Source organism: Hemitrygon akajei, chromosome 6 (assembly GCF_048418815.1).
Source record: "Hemitrygon akajei chromosome 6, sHemAka1.3, whole genome shotgun sequence".
Classification (NCBI taxonomy): Eukaryota; Metazoa; Chordata; class Chondrichthyes; order Myliobatiformes; family Dasyatidae; genus Hemitrygon; species Hemitrygon akajei.
In genome coordinates, this window is record NC_133129.1 from 105,472,590 (window position 1) to 105,499,101 (window position 26,512).

Consider the following 26,512-nt stretch of genomic DNA (forward strand, 5'->3'; position numbering starts at 1 on the left):
GCACTCCAGTGGAAAAATACGAAACCACAGCTACACTATCCAGGTCTAAACTTAGTCACAGGAGAAGAATGGCACTTGCAAGAGAGGGTACTGTGATGTTTGAGATGTAGTTCAAGGCCCCACAATCCCCAAGGCCTTGCACAAAAAGGGTATTTATGGAAGAGTGGCAAAGAGGAAGCTGTGGCTTAAAAAAAGCAGATTGTTTCCTGTAAAGAGTTTGCAAAGTGTCACTTAGAAGATAGTGTAAAGATGTAGAGAAGGTCTTCTGCTTGGATGAGACGAATGTGGAACTCTTTGGCTTCAACACTAAGCGGTACAGGTGGCGTAAATCTAATAATGTGCATCAGCCAGGTAACACCATCCCTACTGTACAGTACGGTGGAGGTAGCATCGTGCTGCGGGGACGCTTTCCAGCAGCAGGGACTGGAAATCTGGTCAGGATTGATGGGAAGAAGAATGCTGCTAACTACAGATAGATCCTGGATACAAACCTGCTAGCTTTTACCAGAAAGCTTAAATTGGGGAGGAAGTTTGTCTTTCAACAGGGCAACGACCCGAAGCACACTGTTAGAGCAAGCACGGAGAGACTTCAAATGAAAACTGACGTCCTTGAGCGGCCCAGTCAGAGTCCTGACCTCAACCTGATCAAACATCTCTGGCAAGACCTCAAGGCGGCTCCATCGCCACTCCCCAGTTGGCATAGCTTGTGCAATTTAGCAAGGAGGAATGGGCAAATCTTGCTCCATCACGTTGTACAAAGATAATAGACTTATTTGAAGAGGTTTACTGGCTGTAATAGCTGTGAGAGGTGGTTCAACTAAGGACCGAGTAAAGGGGGATGAATACTTTTGAACTGCTGATATTTCAGTTTTTGAACTTTTTTCCCATGCTTTACAATTTCCTCTGCTTTTTAAGTTCTACTGTGAAAAAAGAGCAGGTGGTTCACAGATAAAAATTCTGAGTTAAATTGATCAAAATCCCTGGTTGTAATACTCATTTATTGCAATACTCCAATCAAAGGATTGGGGGCTGAATACTTTTAGAAGTTACCATGAGACAGAACTGGCCTGAGAGCCCATAAAGATGTGCCGACTCCAAGATCAATCTGACCCTCCCCTCCCACACACCCCTCCAGACTTCTATCATCCACATATCCATTTAAGAGTCTTATAAATGTCCCTGTCTCTACCACCACCCTGACAGTGTGTCCCACACACACACCGCTGTGTAAATGTCCGTCTCTACCACCACGCTGACAGTGTGTCCCACACACACACCACTGTGTAAATGTCCGTCTCTACCACCACGCTGACAGTGTGTCCCACACACACACCACTGTGTAAATGTCCCTGTCTCTACCACCACCCTGACAGTGTGTCCCACACACACACCGCTGTGTAAATGTCCGTCTCTACCACCACGCTGACAGTGTGTCCCACACACACACCACTGTGTAAATGTCCGTCTCTACCACCACGCTGACAGTGTGTCCCACACACACACCACTGTGTAAATGTCCCTGTCTCTACCACCACCCTGACAGTGTGTCCCACACACACACACCGTGTAAATGTCCCTGTCTCTACCACCACCCTGACAGTGTGTCCCACACACACACCACTGTGTAAATGTCCCTGTCTCTACCACCACCCTGACAGTGTGTCCCACACACACACCACTGTGTAAATGTCCCTGTCTCTACCACCACCCTGACAGTGTGTCCCACACACACACCACTGTGTAAATGTCCCTGTCTCTACCACCACCCTGACAGTGTGTCCCACACACACACCACTGTGTAAATGTCCCTGTCTCTACCACCACCCTGACAGTGTGTCCCACACACATACCACTGTGTAAATGTCCCAGTCTCTACCACCACCCTGACAGTGTGTCCCACACACACACCACTGTGTAAATGTCCGTCTCTACCACCACGCTGACAGTGTGTCCCACACACACACCACTGTGTAAATGTCCCTGTCTCTACCACCACCCTGACAGTGTGTCCCACACACACACCGCTGTGTAAATGTCCGTCTCTACCACCACGCTGACAGTGTGTCCCACACACACACCACTGTGTAAATGTCCGTCTCTACCACCACGCTGACAGTGTGTCCCACACACACACCACTGTGTAAATGTCCCTGTCTCTACCACCACCCTGACAGTGTGTCCCACACACACACACCGTGTAAATGTCCCTGTCTCTACCACCACCCTGACAGTGTGTCCCACACACACACCACTGTGTAAATGTCCCTGTCTCTACCACCACCCTGACAGTGTGTCCCACACACACACCACTGTGTAAATGTCCCTGTCTCTACCACCACCCTGACAGTGTGTCCCACACACACACCACTGTGTAAATGTCCCTGTCTCTACCACCACCCTGACAGTGTGTCCCACACACACACCACTGTGTAAATGTCCCTGTCTCTACCACCACCCTGACAGTGTGTCCCACACACATACCACTGTGTAAATGTCCCAGTCTCTACCACCACCCTGACAGTGTGTTCCTCACACACACCACTGTGTAAATGTCCGTCTCTACCACCACGCTGACAGTGTGTCCCACACACACCGCTGTGTAAATGTCCCTGTCTCTACCACCACCCTGACAGCGTGTCCCACACACACACCACTGTGTAAATGTCCGTCTCTACCACCACCCTGACAGTGTGTCCCACACACACACACCACTGTGTAAATGTCCCTGTCTCTACCACCACCCTGACAGTGTGTCCCACACACACACCACTGTGTAAATGTCCCTGTCTCTACCACCACCCTGACAGTGTGTCCCACACACACACCACTGTGTAAATGTCCCTGTCTCTACCACCACCCTGACAGTGTGTCCCACACACACACCACTGTGTAAATGTCCCTGTCTCTACCACCACCCTGACAGTGTGTCCCACACACACACCACTGTGTAAATGTCCCTGTCTCTACCACCACCCTGACAGTGTGTCCCACACACACACCACTGTGTAAATGTCCCTGTCTCTACCACCACGCTGACAGTGTGTCCCACACACACACCACTGTGTAAATGTCCGTCTCTACCACCACCCTGACAGTGTCCCACACACACACCGCTGTGTAAATGTCCCTGTCTCTACCACCACCCTGACAGTGTGTCCCACACACACACCACTGTGTAAATGTCCCTGTCTCTACCACCACCCTGACAGTGTGTCCCACACACACACCACTGTGTAAATGTCCCTGTCTCTACCACCACGCTGACAGTGTCCCACACACACACCACTGTGTAAATGTCCCTGTCTCTACCACCACCCTGACAGTGTGTCCCACACACACACCACTGTGTAAATGTCCCTGTCTCTACCACCACGCTGACAGTGTCCCACACACACACCACTGTGTAAATGTCCCTGTCTCTACCACCACCCTGACAGTGTGTCCCACACACACCACTGTGTAAATGTCCCTGTCTCTACCACCACCCTGACAGTGTGTCCCACACACACACCACTGTGTAAATGTCCCTGTCTCTACCACCACCCTGACAGTGTGTCCCACACACACACCACTGTGTAAATGTCCCTGTCTCTACCACCACGCTGACAGTGTCCCACACACACACCACTGTGTAAATGTCCCTGTCTCTACCACCACCCTGACAGTGTGTCCCACACACACACCACTGTGTAAATGACCCTGTCTCTACCACCACCCTGACAGTGTGTCCCACACACACACCACTGTGTAAATGTCCGTCTCTACCACCACGCTGACAGTGTGTCCCACACACACACCACTGTGTAAATGTACCTGTCTCTACCACCATCCCTGACAGTGTGTCCCACACGCACACCACTGTGTAAATGTCCGTCTCTACCACCACCCTGACAGTGTGTCCCACACACACACCAATGTGTAAATGTCCGTCTCTACCACCACGCTGACAGTGTGTCCCAGACACACACCACTGTGTAAATGTCCTTGTCTCTACCACCACCCTGACAGTGTGTCCCACACACACACACCACTGTGTAAATGTCCGTCTCTACCACCACGCTGACAGTGTGTCCCACACACACACCACTGTGTAAATGTCCGTCTCTACCACCACCCTGACAGTGTCCCACACACACACACCGCTGTGTAAATGTCCGTCTCTACCACCACCCTGACAGTGTGTCCCACACACACACCACTGTGTAAATGTCCGTCTCTACCACCACGCTGACAGTGTGTCCCACACACACACCGCTGTGTAAATGTCCGTCTCTACCACCACCCTGACAGTGTGTCCCACACACACACACCACTGTGTAAATGTCCCTGTCTCTACCACCACGCTGACAGTGTGTCCCACACACACACCGCTGTGTAAATGTCCGTCTCTACCACCACGCTGACAGTGTGTCCCACACACACACCACTGTGTAAATGTCCCTGTCTCTACCACCACCCTGACAGTGTGTCCCACACACACACCGCTGTGTAAATGTCCGTCTCTACCACCACGCTGACAGTGTGTCCCACACACACACCGCTGTGTAAATGTCCGTCTCTACCACCACCCTGACAGTGTGTCCCACACACACACCACTGTGTAAATGTCCCCGTCTCTACCACCACGCTGACAGTGTGTCCCTCACACACACCACTGTGTAAATGTCACTGTCTCTACCACCACCCTGACAGTGTGTCCCACACACACACCACTGTGTAAATGTCCCTGTCTCTACCACCACGCTGACAGTGTGTCCCACACACACACCACTGTGTAAATGTCCCTGTCTCTACCACCACGCTGACAGTGTGTCCCACACACACACCACTGTGTAAATGCCACTGTCTCTACCACCATCCCTGACAGTGTGTCCCACACACACACCACTGTGTAAATGTCCCTGTCTCTACCACCACACTGACAGTGTGTCCCACACACACACACCACTGTGTAAATGTCCCTGTCTCTACCACCACCCTGACAGTGTGTCCCACACACACACCACTGTGTAAATGTCCCTGTCTCTACCACCACCCTGACAGTGTGTCCCACACACACACCACTGTGTAAATGTCCGTCTCTACCACCACCCTGACAGTGTGTTCCACACACACACCACTGTGTAAATGTCCCTGTCTCTACCACCACGCTGACAGTGTCCCACACACACACCACTGTGTAAATGTCCCTGTCTCTACCACCACCCTGACAGTGTGTCCCACACACACACCACTGTGTAAATGTCCCTGTCTCTACCACCACCCTGACAGTGTGTCCCACACACACACCACTGTGTAAATGTCCGTCTCTACCACCACCCTGACAGTGTGTCCCACACACACACCGCTGTGTAAATGTCCGTCTCTACCACCACCCTGACAGTGTGTCCCACACACACACCACTGTGTAAATGTCCGTCTCTACCACCACCCTGACAGTGTGTCCCACACACACACCACTGTGTAAATGACCCTATCTCTACCACCACCCTGACAGTGTGTCCCACACACACACCACTGTGTAAATGTCCGTCTCTACCACCACGCTGACAGTGTGTCCCACACACACACCACTGTGTAAATGTCCCTGTCTCTACCACCATCCCTGACAGTGTGTCCCACACGCACACCACTGTGTAAATGTCCGTCTCTACCACCACCCTGACAGTGTGTCCCACACACACACCAATGTGTAAATGTCCCTGTCTCTACCACCACCCTGACAGTGTGTCCCACACACACACCAATGTGTAAATGTCCCTGTCTCTACCACCACCCTGACAGTGTGTCCCACACACACACCACTGTGTAAATGTCCGTCTCTACCACCACCCTGACAGTGTGTCCCACACACACACCACTGTGTAAATGTCCCTGTCTCTACCACCACCCTGACAGTGTGTCCCACACACACACCGCTGTGTAAATGTCCGTCTCTACCACCACCCTGACAGTGTGTCCCACACACACACCACTGTGTAAATGTCCCTGTCTCTATCACCACCCTGACAGTGTGTTCCACACACACACCACTGTGTAAATGTCCCTGTCTCTATCACCACCCTGACAGTGTGTTCCACACACACACACACCCGCCCCCCAACTCTGTAAGTGTCCCTGTCTCTACCACCACCCTGACAGTGTGTCCCACACACACACCACTGTGTAAATGTCCGTCTCTATCACCACCCTGACAGTGTGTTCCACACACACACACACCCGCCCCCCAACTCTGTAAGTGTCGCTGTCTCTACCACCACCCTGACAGTGTGTCCCACACACACACCACTGTGTAAATGTCCCTGTCTCTACCACCACCCTGACAGTGTGTCCCACACACACACCACTGTGTAAATGTCCGTCTCTACCACCACCCTGACAGTGTGTCCCACCCACACACCACTGTGTAAATGTCCCTGTCTCTACCACCACCTTGACAGTGTGTCCCACACACACCACTGTGTAAATGTCCGTCTCTACCACCACCCTGACAGTGTGTCCCACCCACACACCACTGTGTAAATGTCCCTGTCTCTACCACCACCTTGACAGTGTGTCCCACACACACACCACTGTGTAAATGTCCCTGTCTCTACCACCACCCTGACAGTGTGTCCCACCCACACACCACTGTGTAAATGTCCCTGTCTCTACCACCACCCTGACAGTGTGTCCCACACACACACCACTGTGTAAATGTCCCTGTCTCTACCACCACCCTGACAGTGTGTCCCACACACACACAACTGTGTAAATGTCCGTCTCTACCACCACCCTGACAGTGTGTCCCACACACACACCACTGTGTAAATGTCCCTGTCTCTACCACCACCCTGACAGTGTGTCCCACACACACACCACTGTGTAAATGTCCCTGTCTCTACCACCACCCTGACAGTGTGTCCCACACACACACCACTGTGTAAATGTCCCTGTCTCTACCACCACCCTGACAGTGTGTCCCACACACACACCACTGTGTAAATGTCCCTGTCTCTACCACCACCCTGACAGTGTGTCCCACACACACACCACTGTGTAAATGTCCGTCTCTACCACCACCCTGACAGTGTGTCCCACACACACACCACTGTGTAAATGTCCGTCTCTACCACCACCCTGACAGTGTGTCCCACACACACACCACTGTGTAAATGTCCCTGTCTCTACCACCACCCTGACAGTGTGTCCCACACACACACACCACTGTGTAAATGTCCCTGTCTCTACCACCACCCTGACAGTGTGTCCCACACACACACCACTGTGTAAATGTCCCTGTCTCTACCACCACCCTGACAGTGTGTCCCACACACACACCACTGTGTAAATGTCCCTGTCTCTACCACCACCCTGACAGTGTGTCCCACACACACACCACTGTGTAAATGTCCGTCTCTATCACCACCCTGACAGTGTGTCCCACACACACACCACTGTGTAAATGTCCGTCTCTATCACCACCCTGACAGTGTGTTCCACACACACACCACTGTGTAAATCTCCGTCCCTACCACCACCCTGACAGTGTGTTCCTCACACACACCACTGTGTAAATGTCACTGTCTCTACCACCACACTGACAGTGTGTTCCTCACACACACCACTGTGTAAATGTCCGTCCCTACCACCACCCTGACAGTGTGTCCCACACACACACCACTGTGTAAATGTCCCTGTCTCTACCACCACCCTGACAGTGTGTCCCACATACACACCACTGTGTAAATGTCCCTGTCTCTACCACCACGCTGACAGTGTGTCCCACACACACACCACTGTGTAAATGTCCGTCTCTACCACCACCCTGACAGTGTGTCCCACACACACACCACTGTGTAAATGTCCCTGTCTCTACCACCACCCTGACAGTGTGTCCCACACACACACCACTGTGTAAATGTCCCTGTCTCTACCACCACCCTGACAGTGTGTCCCACACACATACCACTGTGTAAATGTCCCAGTCTCTACCACCACCCTGACAGTGTGTTCCTCACACACACCACTGTGTAAATGTCCGTCTCTACCACCACGCTGACAGTGTGTCCCACACACACCGCTGTGTAAATGTCCCTGTCTCTACCACCACCCTGACAGCGTGTCCCACACACACACCACTGTGTAAATGTCCGTCTCTACCACCACCCTGACAGTGTGTCCCACACACACACACCACTGTGTAAATGTCCCTGTCTCTACCACCACCCTGACAGTGTGTCCCACACACACACCACTGTGTAAATGTCCCTGTCTCTACCACCACCCTGACAGTGTGTCCCACACACACACCACTGTGTAAATGTCCCTGTCTCTACCACCACCCTGACAGTGTGTCCCACACACACACCACTGTGTAAATGTCCCTGTCTCTACCACCACCCTGACAGTGTGTCCCACACACACACCACTGTGTAAATGTCCCTGTCTCTACCACCACCCTGACAGTGTGTCCCACACACACACCACTGTGTAAATGTCCCTGTCTCTACCACCACGCTGACAGTGTGTCCCACACACACACCACTGTGTAAATGTCCGTCTCTACCACCACCCTGACAGTGTCCCACACACACACCGCTGTGTAAATGTCCCTGTCTCTACCACCACCCTGACAGTGTGTCCCACACACACACCACTGTGTAAATGTCCCTGTCTCTACCACCACCCTGACAGTGTGTCCCACACACACACCACTGTGTAAATGTCCCTGTCTCTACCACCACGCTGACAGTGTCCCACACACACACCACTGTGTAAATGTCCCTGTCTCTACCACCACCCTGACAGTGTGTCCCACACACACACCACTGTGTAAATGTCCCTGTCTCTACCACCACGCTGACAGTGTCCCACACACACACCACTGTGTAAATGTCCCTGTCTCTACCACCACCCTGACAGTGTGTCCCACACACACCACTGTGTAAATGTCCCTGTCTCTACCACCACCCTGACAGTGTGTCCCACACACACACCACTGTGTAAATGTCCCTGTCTCTACCACCACCCTGACAGTGTGTCCCACACACACACCACTGTGTAAATGTCCCTGTCTCTACCACCACGCTGACAGTGTCCCACACACACACCACTGTGTAAATGTCCCTGTCTCTACCACCACCCTGACAGTGTGTCCCACACACACACCACTGTGTAAATGACCCTGTCTCTACCACCACCCTGACAGTGTGTCCCACACACACACCACTGTGTAAATGTCCGTCTCTACCACCACGCTGACAGTGTGTCCCACACACACACCACTGTGTAAATGTACCTGTCTCTACCACCATCCCTGACAGTGTGTCCCACACGCACACCACTGTGTAAATGTCCGTCTCTACCACCACCCTGACAGTGTGTCCCACACACACACCAATGTGTAAATGTCCGTCTCTACCACCACGCTGACAGTGTGTCCCAGACACACACCACTGTGTAAATGTCCTTGTCTCTACCACCACCCTGACAGTGTGTCCCACACACACACACCACTGTGTAAATGTCCGTCTCTACCACCACGCTGACAGTGTGTCCCACACACACACCACTGTGTAAATGTCCGTCTCTACCACCACCCTGACAGTGTCCCACACACACACACCGCTGTGTAAATGTCCGTCTCTACCACCACCCTGACAGTGTGTCCCACACACACACCACTGTGTAAATGTCCGTCTCTACCACCACGCTGACAGTGTGTCCCACACACACACCGCTGTGTAAATGTCCGTCTCTACCACCACCCTGACAGTGTGTCCCACACACACACACCACTGTGTAAATGTCCCTGTCTCTACCACCACGCTGACAGTGTGTCCCACACACACACCGCTGTGTAAATGTCCGTCTCTACCACCACGCTGACAGTGTGTCCCACACACACACCACTGTGTAAATGTCCCTGTCTCTACCACCACCCTGACAGTGTGTCCCACACACACACCGCTGTGTAAATGTCCGTCTCTACCACCACGCTGACAGTGTGTCCCACACACACACCGCTGTGTAAATGTCCGTCTCTACCACCACCCTGACAGTGTGTCCCACACACACACCACTGTGTAAATGTCCCCGTCTCTACCACCACGCTGACAGTGTGTCCCTCACACACACCACTGTGTAAATGTCACTGTCTCTACCACCACCCTGACAGTGTGTCCCACACACACACCACTGTGTAAATGTCCCTGTCTCTACCACCACGCTGACAGTGTGTCCCACACACACACCACTGTGTAAATGTCCCTGTCTCTACCACCACGCTGACAGTGTGTCCCACACACACACCACTGTGTAAATGCCACTGTCTCTACCACCATCCCTGACAGTGTGTCCCACACACACACCACTGTGTAAATGTCCCTGTCTCTACCACCACACTGACAGTGTGTCCCACACACACACACCACTGTGTAAATGTCCCTGTCTCTACCACCACCCTGACAGTGTGTCCCACACACACACCACTGTGTAAATGTCCCTGTCTCTACCACCACCCTGACAGTGTGTCCCACACACACACCACTGTGTAAATGTCCGTCTCTACCACCACCCTGACAGTGTGTTCCACACACACACCACTGTGTAAATGTCCCTGTCTCTACCACCACGCTGACAGTGTCCCACACACACACCACTGTGTAAATGTCCCTGTCTCTACCACCACCCTGACAGTGTGTCCCACACACACACCACTGTGTAAATGTCCCTGTCTCTACCACCACCCTGACAGTGTGTCCCACACACACACCACTGTGTAAATGTCCGTCTCTACCACCACCCTGACAGTGTGTCCCACACACACACCGCTGTGTAAATGTCCGTCTCTACCACCACCCTGACAGTGTGTCCCACACACACACCACTGTGTAAATGTCCGTCTCTACCACCACCCTGACAGTGTGTCCCACACACACACCACTGTGTAAATGACCCTATCTCTACCACCACCCTGACAGTGTGTCCCACACACACACCACTGTGTAAATGTCCGTCTCTACCACCACGCTGACAGTGTGTCCCACACACACACCACTGTGTAAATGTCCCTGTCTCTACCACCATCCCTGACAGTGTGTCCCACACGCACACCACTGTGTAAATGTCCGTCTCTACCACCACCCTGACAGTGTGTCCCACACACACACCAATGTGTAAATGTCCCTGTCTCTACCACCACCCTGACAGTGTGTCCCACACACACACCAATGTGTAAATGTCCCTGTCTCTACCACCACCCTGACAGTGTGTCCCACACACACACCACTGTGTAAATGTCCGTCTCTACCACCACCCTGACAGTGTGTCCCACACACACACCACTGTGTAAATGTCCCTGTCTCTACCACCACCCTGACAGTGTGTCCCACACACACACCGCTGTGTAAATGTCCGTCTCTACCACCACCCTGACAGTGTGTCCCACACACACACCACTGTGTAAATGTCCCTGTCTCTATCACCACCCTGACAGTGTGTTCCACACACACACCACTGTGTAAATGTCCCTGTCTCTATCACCACCCTGACAGTGTGTTCCACACACACACACACCCGCCCCCCAACTCTGTAAGTGTCCCTGTCTCTACCACCACCCTGACAGTGTGTCCCACACACACACCACTGTGTAAATGTCCGTCTCTATCACCACCCTGACAGTGTGTTCCACACACACACACACCCGCCCCCCAACTCTGTAAGTGTCGCTGTCTCTACCACCACCCTGACAGTGTGTCCCACACACACACCACTGTGTAAATGTCCCTGTCTCTACCACCACCCTGACAGTGTGTCCCACACACACACCACTGTGTAAATGTCCGTCTCTACCACCACCCTGACAGTGTGTCCCACCCACACACCACTGTGTAAATGTCCCTGTCTCTACCACCACCTTGACAGTGTGTCCCACACACACCACTGTGTAAATGTCCGTCTCTACCACCACCCTGACAGTGTGTCCCACCCACACACCACTGTGTAAATGTCCCTGTCTCTACCACCACCTTGACAGTGTGTCCCACACACACACCACTGTGTAAATGTCCCTGTCTCTACCACCACCCTGACAGTGTGTCCCACCCACACACCACTGTGTAAATGTCCCTGTCTCTACCACCACCCTGACAGTGTGTCCCACACACACACCACTGTGTAAATGTCCCTGTCTCTACCACCACCCTGACAGTGTGTCCCACACACACACAACTGTGTAAATGTCCGTCTCTACCACCACCCTGACAGTGTGTCCCACACACACACCACTGTGTAAATGTCCCTGTCTCTACCACCACCCTGACAGTGTGTCCCACACACACACCACTGTGTAAATGTCCCTGTCTCTACCACCACCCTGACAGTGTGTCCCACACACACACCACTGTGTAAATGTCCCTGTCTCTACCACCACCCTGACAGTGTGTCCCACACACACACCACTGTGTAAATGTCCCTGTCTCTACCACCACCCTGACAGTGTGTCCCACACACACACCACTGTGTAAATGTCCGTCTCTACCACCACCCTGACAGTGTGTCCCACACACACACCACTGTGTAAATGTCCGTCTCTACCACCACCCTGACAGTGTGTCCCACACACACACCACTGTGTAAATGTCCCTGTCTCTACCACCACCCTGACAGTGTGTCCCACACACACACACCACTGTGTAAATGTCCCTGTCTCTACCACCACCCTGACAGTGTGTCCCACACACACACCACTGTGTAAATGTCCCTGTCTCTACCACCACCCTGACAGTGTGTCCCACACACACACCACTGTGTAAATGTCCCTGTCTCTACCACCACCCTGACAGTGTGTCCCACACACACACCACTGTGTAAATGTCCGTCTCTATCACCACCCTGACAGTGTGTCCCACACACACACCACTGTGTAAATGTCCGTCTCTATCACCACCCTGACAGTGTGTTCCACACACACACCACTGTGTAAATCTCCGTCCCTACCACCACCCTGACAGTGTGTTCCTCACACACACCACTGTGTAAATGTCACTGTCTCTACCACCACACTGACAGTGTGTTCCTCACACACACCACTGTGTAAATGTCCGTCCCTACCACCACCCTGACAGTGTGTCCCACACACACACCACTGTGTAAATGTCCCTGTCTCTACCACCACCCTGACAGTGTGTCCCACATACACACCACTGTGTAAATGTCCCTGTCTCTACCACCACGCTGACAGTGTGTCCCACACACACACCACTGTGTAAATGTCCGTCTCTACCACCACGCTGACAGTGTGTCCCACACACACACCACTGTGTAAATGTCCCTGTCTCTACCACCACCCTGACAGTGTGTCCCACACACACACCACTGTGTAAATGTCCGTCTCTACCACCACCCTGACAGTGTGTCCCACACACACACCACTGTGTAAATGTCCGTCTCTACCACCACGCTGACAGTGTGTCCCACACACACACCGTGTAAATGTCCCTGTCTCTACCACCACCCTGACAGTGTGTCCCACACACACACCACTGTGTAAATGTCCGTCTCTACCACCACGCTGACAGTGTGTCCCACACACACACCGCTGTGTAAATGTCCCTGTCTCTACCACCACGCTGACAGTGTGTCCCACACGCACACCACTGTGTAAATGTCCCTGTCTCTACCACCACGCTGACAGTGTGTCCCACACACACACCGCTGTGTAAATGTCCGTCTCTACCACCACCCTGACAGTGTGTCCCACACACACACCACTGTGTAAATGTCTGTCTCTACCACCACGCTGACAGTGTGTCCCACACACACACCGCTGTGTAAATGTCCGTCTCTACCACCACGCTGACAGTGTGTCCCACACACACACCACTGTGTAAATGTCCCTGTCTCTACCACCACCCTGACAGTGTGTCCCACACACACACCACTGTGTAAATGTCACTGTCTCTACCACCACCCTGACAGTGTGTCCCACACACACACCACTGTGTAAATGTCCCTGTCTCTACCACCACGCTGACAGTGTGTCCCACACACACACCACTGTGTAAATGTCCCTGTCTCTACCACCACGCTGACAGTGTGTCCCACACACACACCGCTGTGTAAATGTCCCTGTCTCAACCACCACGCTGACAGTGTGTCCCACACACACACCACTGTGTAAATGTCCCTGTCTCTACCACTACGCTGACAGTGTGTTCCTCACACACACCACTGTGTAAATGTCCGTCTCTACCACCACACTGACAGTGTGTCCCACACACACACCACTGTGTAAATGTCCCTGTCTCTACCACCACCCCGACAGTGTGTCCCACACACACACCACTGTGTAAATGTCCCTGTCTCTACCACCACCCTGACAGTGTGTCCCACACACACACCACTGTGTAAATGTCCCTGTCTCTACCACCAACCTGACAGTGTGTCCCACACACACACCACTGTGTAAATGTCCCTGTCTCTACCACCACCCTGACAGTGTGTCCCACACACACACCACTGTGTAAATGTCCCTGTCTCTATCACCACCCTGACAGTGTGTCCCACACACACACCACTGTGTAAATGTCCGTCTCTACCACCACGCTGACAGTGTGTCCCACACACACACCACTGTGTAAATGTCCCTGTCTCTACCACCACCCTGACAGTGTGTCCCACACACACACCACTGTGTAAATGTCCCTGTCTCTACCACCACGCTGACAGTGTGTCCCACACACACACCACTGTGTAAATGTCCCTGTCTCTACCACCACGCTGACAGTGTCCCACACACACACCACTGTGTAAATGTCACTGTCTCTATCACCACCCTGACACTGTGTCCCACACACACACCACTGTGTAAATGTCCCTGTCTCAACCACCACGCTGACAGTGTGTCCCACACACACACCGCTGTGTAAATGTCCCTGTCTCTACCACCACGCTGACAGTGTGTCCCACACGCACACCACTGTGTAAATGTCCCTGTCTCTACCACCACGCTGACAGTGTGTCCCACACACACACCGCTGTGTAAATGTCCGTCTCTACCACCACCCTGACAGTGTGTCCCACACACACACCACTGTGTAAATGTCCGTCTCTACCACCACGCTGACAGTGTGTCCCACACACACACCGCTGTGTAAATGTCCGTCTCTACCACCACGCTGACAGTGTGTCCCACACACACACCACTGTGTAAATGTCCCTGTCTCTACCACCACCCTGACAGTGTGTCCCACACACACACCACTGTGTAAATGTCACTGTCTCTACCACCACCCTGACAGTGTGTCCCACACACACACCACTGTGTAAATGTCCCTGTCTCTACCACCACGCTGACAGTGTGTCCCACACACACACCACTGTGTAAATGTCCCTGTCTCTACCACCACGCTGACAGTGTGTCCCACACACACACCGCTGTGTAAATGTCCCTGTCTCAACCACCACGCTGACAGTGTGTCCCACACACACACCACTGTGTAAATGTCCCTGTCTCTACCACTACGCTGACAGTGTGTTCCTCACACACACCACTGTGTAAATGTCCGTCTCTACCACCACACTGACAGTGTGTCCCACACACACACCACTGTGTAAATGTCCCTGTCTCTACCACCACCCCGACAGTGTGTCCCACACACACACCACTGTGTAAATGTCCCTGTCTCTACCACCACCCTGACAGTGTGTCCCACACACACACCACTGTGTAAATGTCCCTGTCTCTACCACCACGCTGACAGTGTGTCCCACACACACACCACTGTGTAAATGTCCCTGTCTCTACCACCACGCTGACAGTGTGTCCCACACACACACACCACTGTGTAAATGTCCGTCTCTACCACCACGCTGACAGTGTGTCCCACACACACACCACTGTGTAAATGTCCCTGTCTCTACCACCACCCTGACAGTGTGTCCCACACACACACCACTGTGTAAATGTCCCTGTCTCTACCACCACGCTGACAGTGTGTCCCACACACACACCACTGTGTAAATGTCCCTGTCTCTACCACCACGCTGACAGTGTCCCACACACACACCACTGTGTAAATGTCACTGTCTCTATCACCACCCTGACACTGTGTCCCACACACACACCACTGTGTAAATGTCCCTGTCTCAACCACCACGCTGACAGTGTGTCCCACACACACCACTGTGTAAATGTCCCTGTCTCTACCACCACCCTGACAGTGTGTCCCACACACACACCGCTGTGTAAATGACCCTGTCTCTACCACCACCCTGACAGTGTGTCCCACACACACAGCGCTGTGTACATGTCCGTCTCTACCACCACGCTGACAGTGTGTCCCACACACACACCACTGTGTAAATGTCCCTGTCTCTACCACCACCCTGGCAGTGTGTCGCACACACACACCACTGTGTAAATGTCCCTGTCTCTACCACCACCCTGACAGTGTGTCCCACACACACACCGCTGTGTAAATGTCCCAGTCTCTACCACCACACTGACAGTGTGTCCCACACACACACACCACTGTGTAAATGTCCCTGTCTCTACCACCACCCTGACAGTGTGTCCCACACACACACCGCTGTGTAAATGTCCGTCTCTACCACCACCCTGACAGTGTGTCCCACACACACCACTGTGTAAATGTCCCTGTCTCTACCACCACGCTGACAGTGTGTCCCACACACACACCGCTGTGTAAATGTCCGTCTCTACCACCACCCTGACAGTGTGTCCCACACACACACCACTGTGTAAATGTCCCTGTCTCTACCACCACGCTGACAGTGTGTCCCACACACACACCACTGTGTAAATGTCCCTGTCTCTACCACCACCCTGACAGTGTGTCCCACACACACACCACTGTGTAAATATCCGTCTCTACCACCACGCTGACAGTGTGTCCCAGACACACACCACTGTGTAAATGTCCCTGTCTCTACCACCACCCTGACAGTGTGTCCCACACACACACCACTGTGTAAATGTCCCTGTCTCTATCACCACCCTGACAGTGTGTCCCACACACACACCACTGTGTAAATGTCCGTCTCTACCACCACGCTGACAGTGTGTCCCACACACACACCACTGTGTAAATGTCCCTGTCTCTACCACCACCCTGACAGTGTGTCCCACACACACACCACTGTGTAAATGTCCCTGTCTCTACCACCACGCTGACAGTGTGTCCCACACACACACCACTGTGTAAATGTCCCTGTCTCTACCACCACGCTGACAGTGTCCCACACACACACCACTGTGTAAATGTCACTGTCTCTATCACCACCCTGACACTGTGTCCCACACACACACCACTGTGTAAATGTCCCTGTCTCAACCACCACGCTGACAGTGTGTCCCACACACACCACTGTGTAAATGTCCCTGTCTCTACCACCACCCTGACAGTGTGTCCCACACACACACCGCTGTGTAAATGACCCTGTCTCTACCACCACCCTGACAGTGTGTCCCACACACACAGCGCTGTGTACATGTCCGTCTCTACCACCACGCTGACAGTGTGTCCCACACACACACCACTGTGTAAATGTCCCTGTCTCTACCACCACACTGACAGTGTGTCCCACACACACACACCACTGTGTAAATGTCCCTGTCTCTACCACCACCCTGACAGTGTGTCCCACACACACACCGCTGTGTAAATGTCCGTCTCTACCACCACCCTGACAGTGTGTCCCACACACACCACTGTGTAAATGTCCCTGTCTCTACCACCACGCTGACAGTGTGTCCCACACACACACCGCTGTGTAAATGTCCGTCTCTACCACCACCCTGACAGTGTGTCCCACACACACACCACTGTGTAAATGTCCCTGTCTCTACCACCACGCTGACAGTGTGTCCCACACACACACCACTGTGTAAATGTCCCTGTCTCTACCACCACCCTGACAGTGTGTCCCACACACACACCACTGTGTAAATATCCGTCTCTACCACCACGCTGACAGTGTGTCCCAGACACACACCACTGTGTAAATGTCCCTGTCTCTACCACCACCCTGACAGTGTGTCCCACACACACACACCACTGTGTAAATGTCCGTCTCTACCACCACGCTGACAGTGTGTCCCAGACACACACCACTGTGTAAATGTCCGTCTCTACCACCACCCTGACAGTGTGTCCCACACACACACCGCTGTGTAAATGTCCGTCTCTACCACCACCCTGACAGTGTGTCCCACACACACACACCACTGTGTAAATGTCCCTGTCTCTACCACCACCCTGACAGTGTGTCCCACACACACACACCACTGTGTAAATGTCCCTGTCTCTACCACCACGCTGACAGTGTGTCCCAGACACACACACCACTGTGTAAATGTCACTGTCTCTACCACCATCTCTGACAGTGTGTCCCACACACACACCACTGTGTAAATGTCCCTGTCTCTACCACCACGCTGACAGTGTGTCCCACACACACACCACTGTGTAAATGTCCCTGTCTCTACCACCACCCTGACAGTGTGTCCCACACACACACACCACTGTGTAAATGTCCCTGTCTCTACCACCACGCTGACAGTGTGTCCCACACACACACCACTGTGTAAATGTCCCTGTCTCTACCACCACCCTGACAGTGTGTCCCACACACACACACCACTGTGTAAATGTCCCTGTCTCTACCACCACCCTGACAGTGTGTCCCACACACACACACCACTGTGTAAATGTCCCTGTCTCTACCACCACCCTGACAGTGTGTCCCACACACACACACCACTGTGTAAATGTCCCTGTCTCTACCACCACCCTGACAGTGTGTCCCACACACACACACCACTGTGTAAATGTCCCTGTCTCTACCACCACCCTGACAGTGTGTCCCACACACACACCACTGTGTAAATGTCCCTGTCTCTACCACCACCCTGACAGTGTGTCCCACACACACCACTGTGTAAATGTCCCTGTCTCTACCACCACCCTGACAGTGTGTCCCACACACACACCGCTGTGTAAATGTCCCTGTCTCTACCACCACCCTGACAGTGTGTTCCTCACACACACCACTGTGTAAATGTCCCTGTCTCTACCACCACGCTGACAGTGTGTCCCACACACACCGCTGTGTAAATGTCCGTCTCTACCACCACCCCGACACTGTGTCCCACACACACACCACTGTGTAAATGTCCGTCTCTACCACCACCCTGACAGTGTGTCCCACACACACACCACTGTGTAAATGTCCCTGTCTCTACCACCACCCTGACAGTGTGTCCCACACACACACCACTGTGTAAATGTCCCTGTCTCTACCACCACCCTGACAGTGTGTCCCACACACACACCACTGTGTAAATGTCCCTGTCTCTACCACCACCCTGACAGTGTGTTCCACACACACACCGCTGTGTAAATGTCCGTCTCTACCACCACGCTGACAGTGTGTCCCACACACACACCACTGTGTAAATGTCCCTGTCTCTACCACCACCCTGACAGTGTGTCCCACACACACACCACTGTGTAAATGTCCGTCTCTACCACCACGCTGACAGTGTGTCCCACACACTCACACCACTGTGTAAATGTCCCTGTCTCTACCACCACCCTGACAGTGTGTCCCACACACACACCACTGTGTAAATGTCCCTGTCTCTACCACCACCCTGACAGTGTGTTCCACACACACACCGCTGTGTAAATGTCCGTCTCTACCACCACGCTGACAGTGTGTCCCACACACTCACACCACTGTGTAAATGTCCCAGTCTCTACCACCACCCTGACAGTGTGTCCCACACACACACCACTGTGTAAATGTCCCTGTCTCTACCACCACCCTGACAGTGTGTTCCACACACACACCGCTGTGTAAATGTCCGTCTCTACCACCACGCTGACAGTGTGTCCCACACACACACCACTGTGTAAATGTCCCTGTCTCTACCACCACCCTGACAGTGTGTCCCACACACACACCACTGTGTAAATGTCCCTGTCTCTACCACCACCCTGACAGTGTGTCCCACACACACACCACTGTGTAAATGTCCCTGTCTCTACCACCACCCTGACAGTGTGTTCCACACACACACCGCTGTGTAAATGTCCCTGTCTCTACCACCACCCTGACAGTGTGTTCCACACACACACCACTGTGTAAATGTCCCTGTCTCTACCACCACCCTGACAGTGTGTTCCACACACACACCACTGTGTAAATGTCCCTGTCTCTACCACCACCCTGACAGTGTGTTCCACACACACACCACTGTGTAAATGTCCCTGTCTCTACCACCACCCTGACAGTGTGTTCCACACACACACCGCTGTGTAAATGTCCCTGTCTCTACCACCACCCTGACAGTGTGTTCCACACACACACCACTGTGTAAATGTCCCTGTCTCTACCACCACCCTGACAGTGTGTCCCACACACAGACCACTGTGTAAATGTCCCTGTCTCTACCACCATCCCGACAGTGTGTCCCACACACACACCGCTGTGTAAATGTCCGTCTCTACCACCACCGTGACAGTGTGTCCCACACACACACCACTGTGTAAATGTCCGTCTCTAGCACCACCCTGACAGTGTGTCCCACACACACACTACTGTGTAAATGTCCCTGTCTCTACCACCACCCTGACAGTGTGTCCCACACACACACCACTGTGTAAATGTCCCTGTCTCTACCACCACCCTGACAGTGTGTCCCACACACACACCACTGTGTAAATGTCCGTCTCTACCACCACCCTGACAGTGTGTCCCACACACTCACACCACTGTGTAAATGTCCCTGTCTCTACCACCACCCTGACAGTGTGTCCCACACACACACACCACTGTGTAAATGTCCGTCTCTACCACCACCCTGACAGTGTGTCCCACACACACACCACTGTGTAAATGTCCCTGTCTCTACCACCACCCTGACAGTGTGTCCCACACACACACCACTGTGTAAATGTCCCTGTCTCTACCACCACCCTGACAGTGTGTTCCACACACACACCACTGTGTAAATGTCCCTGTCTCTACCACCACCCTGACAGTGTGTCCCACACACACACCACTGTGTAAATGTCCCTGTCTCTACCACCACCCTGACAGTGTGTCCCACACACACACCACTGTGTAAATGTCCCTGTCTCTACCACCACGCTGACAGTGTGTCCCACACACACACCACTGTGTAAATGTCCGTCTCTACCACCACCCTGACAGTGTGTCCCACACACTCACACCACTGTGTAAATGTCCCTGTCTCTACCACCACCCTGACAGTGTGTCCCACACACACACCACTGTGTAAATGTCCGTCTCTACCACCACCCTGACAGTGTGTCCCACACACACACCACTGTGTAAATGTCCGTCTCTACCACCACCCTGACAGTGTGTCCCACACACACACCACTGTGTAAATGTCCCTGTCTCTACCACCACCCTGACAGTGTGTCCCACACACACACCACTGTGTAAATGTCCCTGTCTCTACCACCACCCTGACAGTGTGTCCCACACACACACACCACTGTGTAAATGTCCCTGTCTCTACCACCACGCTGACAGTGTGTCCCACACACACACCACTGTGTAAATGTCCCTGTCTCTACCACCACCCTGACAGTGTGTCCCACACACACACACCACTGTGTAAATGTCCCTGTCTCTACCACCACCCTGACAGTGTGTCCCACACACACACACCACTGTGTAAATGTCCCTGTCTCTACCACCACCCTGACAGTGTGTCCCACACACACACACCACTGTGTAAATGTCCCTGTCTCTACCACCACCCTGACAGTGTGTCCCACACACACACACCACTGTGTAAATGTCCCTGTCTCTACCACCACCCTGACAGTGTGTCCCACACACACACCACTGTGTAAATGTCCCTGTCTCTACCACCACCCTGACAGTGTGTCCCACACACACACACCACTGTGTAAATGTCCCTGTCTCTACCACCACCCTGACAGTGTGTCCCACACACACACACCACTGTGTAAATGTCCCTGTCTCTACCACCACCCTGACAGTGTGTCCCACACACACACCACTGTGTAAATGTCCCTGTCTCTACCACCACCCTGACAGTGTGTCCCACACACACCACTGTGTAAATGTCCCTGTCTCTACCACCACCCTGACAGTGTGTCCCACACACACACCGCTGTGTAAATGTCCCTGTCTCTACCACCACCCTGACAGTGTGTTCCTCACACACACCACTGTGTAAATGTCCCTGTCTCTACCACCACGCTGACAGTGTGTCCCACACACACCGCTGTGTAAATGTCCGTCTCTACCACCACCCCGACACTGTGTCCCACACACACACCACTGTGTAAATGTCCGTCTCTACCACCACCCTGACAGTGTGTCCCACACACACACCACTGTGTAAATGTCCCTGTCTCTACCACCACCCTGACAGTGTGTCCCACACACACACCACTGTGTAAATGTCCCTGTCTCTACCACCACCCTGACAGTGTGTCCCACACACACACCACTGTGTAAATGTCCCTGTCTCTACCACCACCCTGACAGTGTGTCCCACACACACACCACTGTGTAAATGTCCGTCTCTACCACCACGCTGACAGTGTGTCCCACACACACACCACTGTGTAAATGTCCGTCTCTACCACCACCCTGACAGTGTGTCCCACACACACACCACTGTGTAAATGTCCGTCTCTACCACCACGCTGACAGTGTGTCCCACACACACACCACTGTGTAAATGTCCCTGTCTCTACCACCACCCTGACAGTGTGTCCCACACACACACCACTGTGTAAATGTCCCTGTCTCTACCACCACCCTGACAGTGTGTTCCACACACACACCGCTGTGTAAATGTCCGTCTCTACCACCACGCTGACAGTGTGTCCCACACACACACCACTGTGTAAATGTCCCTGTCTCTACCACCACCCTGACAGTGTGTCCCACACACACACCACTGTGTAAATGTCCCTGTCTCTACCACCACCCCGACAGCGTGTCCCACACACAGACCACTGTGTAAATGTCCCTGTCTCTACCACCATCCCGACAGTGTGTCCCACACACACACCGCTGTGTAAATGTCCGTCTCTACCACCACCGTGACAGTGTGTCCCACACACACACCACTGTGTAAATGTCCGTCTCTACCACCACCCTGACAGTGTGTCCCACACACACACTACTGTGTAAATGTCCCTGTCTCTACCACCACCCTGACAGTGTGTCCCACACACACACCACTGTGTAAATGTCCCTGTCTCTACCACCACCCTGACAGTGTGTCCCACACACACACCACTGTGTAAATGTCCGTTTCTACCACCACCCTGACAGTGTGTCCCACACACTCACACCACTGTGTAAATGTCCCTGTCTCTACCACCACCCTGACAGTGTGTCCCACACACACACACCACTGTGTAAATGTCCGTCTCTACCACCACCCTGACAGTGTGTCCCACACACACACCACTGTGTAAATGTCCCTGTCTCTACCACCACCCTGACAGTGTGTCCCACACACACACCACTGTGTAAATGTCCCTGTCTCTACCACCACCCTGACAGTGTGTTCCACACACACACCACTGTGTAAATGTCCCTGTCTCTACCACCACCCTGACAGTGTGTCCCACACACACACCACTGTGTAAATGTCCCTGTCTCTACCACCACCCTGACAGTGTGTCCCACACACACACCACTGTGTAAATGTCCCTGTCTCTACCACCACGCTGACAGTGTGTCCCACACACACACCACTGTGTAAATGTCCGTCTCTACCACCACCCTGACAGTGTGTCCCACACACTCACACCACTGTGTAAATGTCCCTGTCTCTACCACCACCCTGACAGTGTGTCCCACACACACACCACTGTGTAAATGTCCATCTCTACCACCACCCTGACAGTGTGTCCCACACACACACCACTGTGTAAATGTCCGTCTCTACCACCACCCTGACAGTGTGTCCCACACACAGACCACTGTGTAAATGTCCCTGTCTCTACCACCACCCTGACAGTGTGTCCCACACACACACCACTGTGTAAATGTCCCTGTCTCTACCACTACGCTGACAGTGTGTTCCTCACACACACCACTGTGTAAATGTCCGTCTCTACCACCACCCCGACAGTGTGTCCCACACACACACCACTGTGTAAATGTCCCTGTCTCTACCACCACCCTGACAGTGTGTCCCACACACACACCACTGTGTAAATGTCCCTGTCTCTACCACCACCCTGACAGTGTGTCCCACACACACACCACTGTGTAAATGTCCCTGTCTCTACCACCACCCTGACAGTGTGTCCCACACACACACCACTGTGTAAATGTCCCTGTCTCTATCACCACCCTGACAGTGTGTCCCACACACACACCACTGTGTAAATGTCCGTCTCTACCACCACGCTGACAGTGTGTCCCACACACACACCACTGTGTAAATGTCCCTGTCTCTACCACCACCCTGACAGTGTGTCCCACACACACACCACTGTGTAAATGTCCCTGTCTCTACCACCACGCTGACAGTGTGTCCCACACACACACCACTGTGTAAATGTCCCTGTCTCTACCACCACGCTGACAGTGTCCCACACACACACCACTGTGTAAATGTCACTGTCTCTATCACCACCCTGACACTGTGTCCCACACACACACCACTGTGTAAATGTCCCTGTCTCAACCACCACGCTGACAGTGTGTCCCACACACACCACTGTGTAAATGTCCCTGTCTCTACCACCACCCTGACAGTGTGTCCCACACACACACCGCTGTGTAAATGACCCTGTCTCTACCACCACCCTGGCAGTGTGTCCCACACACACAGCGCTGTGTACATGTCCGTCTCTACCACCACGCTGACAGTGTGTCCCACACACACACCACTGTGTAAATGTCCCTGTCTCTACCACCACCCTGGCAGTGTGTCGCACACACACACCACTGTGTAAATGTCCCTGTCTCTACCACCACCCTGACAGTGTGTCGCACACACACACCACTGTGTAAATGTCCCTGTCTCTACCACCACCCTGACAGTGTGTCCCACACACACACCGCTGTGTAAATGTCCCAGTCTCTACCACCACACTGACAGTGTGTCCCACACACACACACCACTGTGTAAATGACCCTGTCTCTACCACCACCCTGACAGTGTGTCCCACACACACAGCGCTGTGTACATGTCCGTCTCTACCACCACGCTGACAGTGTGTCCCACACACACACCACTGTGTAAATGTCCCTGTCTCTACCACCACCCTGGCAGTGTGTCGCACACACACACCACTGTGTAAATGTCCCTGTCTCTACCACCACCCTGACAGTGTGTCCCACACACACACCGCTGTGTAAATGTCCCAGTCTCTACCACCACACTGACAGTGTGTCCCACACACACACACCGCTGTGTAAATGTCCGTCTCTACCACCACCCTGACAGTGTGTCCCACACACACCACTGTGTAAATGTCCCTGTCTCTACCACCACGCTGACAGTGTGTCCCACACACACACCGCTGTGTAAATGTCCGTCTCTACCACCACCCTGACAGTGTGTCCCACACACACACCACTGTGTAAATGTCCCTGTCTCTACCACCACGCTGACAGTGTGTCCCACACACACACCACTGTGTAAATGTCCCTGTCTCTACCACCACCCTGACAGTGTGTCCCACACACACACCACTGTGTAAATGTCCGTCTCTACCACCACGCTGACAGTGTGTCCCAGACACACACCACTGTGTAAATGTCCCTGTCTCTACCACCACCCTGACAGTGTGTCCCACACACACACACCACTGTGTAAATGTCCGTCTCTACCACCACGCTGAAAGTGTGTCCCAGACACACACCACTGTGTAAATGTCCGTCTCTACCACCACCCTGACAGTGTGTCCCACACACACACCGCTGTGTAAATGTCCGTCTCTACCACCACCCTGACAGTGTGTCCCACACACACACCACTGTGTAAATGTCCGTCTCTACCACCACGCTGACAGTGTGTCCCACACACACACCGCTGTGTAAATGTCCGTCTCTACCACCACCCTGACAGTGTGTCCCACACACACACACCACTGTGTAAATGTCCCTGTCTCTACCACCACCCTGACAGTGTGTCCCACACACACACACCACTGTGTAAATGTCCCTGTCTCTACCACCACGCTGACAGTGTGTCCCAGACACACACACCACTGTGTAAATGTCACTGTCTCTACCACCATCTCTGACAGTGTGTCCCACACACAACCACTGTGTAAATGTCCCTGTCTCTACCACCACGCTGACAGTGTGTCCCACACACACACCACTGTGTAAATGTCCCTGTCTCTACCACCACCCTGACAGTGTGTCCCACACACACACACCACTGTGTAAATGTCCCTGTCTCTACCACCACGCTGACAGTGTGTCCCACACACACACACCACTGTGTAAATGTCCC

At 53.1% G+C, this 26,512-nt stretch overlaps 1 protein-coding gene across 2 annotated transcripts in view; it reads right to left on the reverse strand.

Moving 5' to 3' along the window:
* Positions 1 to 26,512, reverse strand: part of LOC140729377 (leucine-rich repeat and calponin homology domain-containing protein 4-like) — a 157,574-nt gene that overhangs the window by 6,638 nt on the left and 124,424 nt on the right. The window lies entirely within an intron of this gene.